The sequence below is a fragment of the Schistocerca serialis genome, chromosome 10 (assembly GCF_023864345.2).
Source record: "Schistocerca serialis cubense isolate TAMUIC-IGC-003099 chromosome 10, iqSchSeri2.2, whole genome shotgun sequence".
NCBI lineage: Eukaryota > Metazoa > Arthropoda > Insecta > Orthoptera > Acrididae > Schistocerca > Schistocerca serialis.
In genome coordinates, this window is record NC_064647.1 from 213489950 (window position 1) to 213492495 (window position 2546).

The following is a 2546-nucleotide window of genomic DNA, read 5'->3' on the forward strand; positions in this document are numbered from 1 at the left end:
TACTCACACGTAAGTGCATGGCAGAAGGCTCATTCAAACATCTTCAGACTATTTCTCTAGCATTCAACTCCCCTACAGCTCCTGGGAAAAATGAACACTTAAATCTTTTCGTACGAAATCTGATTCCTCCTATTTTATTATGATATTTGCTTCAAACGTAGTTTGGTGTCTATAAAATATTTTCGCGTTCAGAGAAATGAAATGTAAATGTAAATGTCGTGTGACTAGGGCCTCCCGTTGGGTAGACCGTTCGGCTGGTGCAAGTTTTTCAATTTGATGCCACTTCGGCGACACCCAGTTCCTGAGCGGAGAAAATTTCTGACCCAGCCGGGAATCGAACCCGGGTCCTTAGGATTGACATTCTATCTTTTTTTTAGCTAACCCTCCTTTTTTGTTTTTTTCTTTTTTTCTTTTTCTCTCTTATTTTAAAGCCCCTTAGGAAAATAGAACTAAAAAAAGAAACTAAGTGCCACCGCCACTTTTCATCTGGTCCACTACAGGCGTTGGCTCCTGACTAAACCTACCCCAGAGAGCTGCCTATATACCGGGAGAAATATGGGAATTCAAGGTTAGGGCTATCATTACAAACAAAACAAAATCTTCCGTTTTCTGAATTTTATTTTTATTTGTATTTTTTATTTATTTTTTGTTGTGTAATTTATCAGAGGCCTTCTGCGCCCCGCTGGTAATATGTTGAGTCACGTCTTCTCGTAATTGATGTGTTCCGTTCAAATGTTCAGAAACGTTCAGTCGTTGAAACAGGAAACCTTTCTCTCTCTTGGCTTAACACATTCCAGCTGCGAGGCGGGTCGTGGAAAGCACTCCCAAGGAAGTTCGAGAAAAATTGTCTGTATTTTGGGTGACGGACAACTACATAATGACGCTCATTAAGGTACGTCCCAAAATCGAGTACAGAGTCTACAGTTTGTCCAAATAGGTAGTGAATGGCATGTCCGCGAATCCAATTCGCAGCACTGGTCTTTTTCCGAGGAAAATAGTCACGTTCCGTAAATAATACTGAAAGGGGAGTAATCCGAATTGGAATTTCCCGCGTTAGAAAAGCCACAATACGACAAATCAATTGCCATACCTCCGCCGCCGGTCCGCAAACAAACCGATGTTCGTCATTGTCTGGCACTCCACACGTGGAACATAGAGGCGATTGGGCGAGGTGGATACGATGAAGGCGAGATTGGTTGATTTGGTTACCATTGACAGTTAGGTACCAGACATGAAACTTCCTAGCAGATTAAAACTGTGTGCCCGACCGAGACTCGAACTCGGGACCTTTGCCTTTCGCGGGCAAGTGCTCTACCAACTGAGCTACCGAAGCACGACTCACGCCGGGTACTCACAACTTTACTTCTGCCAGTACCTCGTCTCCTACCTTGCAAACTTTACAGAAGCTCTCCTGCGAACCTTGCAGAACTAACGCTCCTGAAAGAAAGGATATTGCGGAGACATGGCTTAGCCACAGCCTCGGGGATGTTTCCAGAATGAGATTTTCACTCTGCAGCGGAGTGTGCGCTGATATGAAACTTCCTAGCAGATTAAAACTGTGTGCCCGACCGAGATTCGAACTCGGGACCTTTGCCTTTCGCGGGCAAGTGCTCTACCAACTGAGCTACCGAAGCACGACTCACGCCCGGTACTCACAGCTTTACTTCTACCAGTACCTCGTCTTCTACCTTCCAAACTTTGCTTCGGTAGCTCAGTTGGTAGAGCACTTGCCCGCGAAAGGCAAAGGTCCCGAGTTCGAGTCTCGGTCGGGCACACAGTTTTAATCTGCTAGGAAGTTTCATATCAGCGCACACTCCGCTGCAGAGTGAAAATCTCATTCTGGAAACATCCCCGAGGCTGTGGCTAAGCTATGTCTCCGCAATATCCTTTCTATCAGGAGTGTTAGTTCTGCAAGGTTCGCAGGAGAGCTTCTGTAAAGTTCGGAAGGTAGGAGACGAGGTACTGGCAGGAGTAAATCTCGTTCAGGTACCAGACAGATTGAACATTCGTGTCAAGGTAACAGGCGAACACCGCGTGCCATACATGACGCCAGTCAACCTGGGGGAACTTTTGTTCAATGGGGTTAGGTGGACGACCTAATTGGAGGACGTTGTATACGGCCTTTGTCTTGCATAAAAGCTGTCTTGGTAAGGTGAGGCGTAGATAACTGAGTTAAAGAAAGAAGTATCTTATATAATGGAACTGGTCCGGAACATCCGAGATCATTACTGGGGCTGACAGTGAGACCGGCGTATATGACGACGGGAGGAGACCATTCTATCGAGCTGACCACTCAGCTACCGGGTGCGGACAGAGAAATGAAACGAAATCAGCGTATGGCGTTGTTGGCCGGGACGCCCCATCCGGGGAAGTTCGGCTGCCAAGTACAAATCTTATTTCAGTCAATGACACATTGGGCGACTTGCGCGTCGATGATGAGGATGAAACGATGACGAGGACAGCACAACACCCAGTCCCCGAGCGGAGATAATCTCCAACCCGGCCCGGAATCGAACCCGGGCCGTCTTGCATGGCAGGCGAGCACG

At 47.1% G+C, this 2546-nt stretch overlaps 1 non-coding gene across 1 annotated transcript; it reads right to left on the reverse strand.

Annotated features, from left to right (window-relative positions):
- Positions 1 to 1560: 1560 nt before the first annotated feature.
- Trnas-cga (transfer RNA serine (anticodon CGA)) lies at positions 1561 to 1635 on the reverse strand. The gene has a single exon. It is a non-coding gene; the product is annotated as a tRNA-Ser (tRNA).
- Between the last annotated feature and the right edge of the window lie 911 nt (positions 1636 to 2546).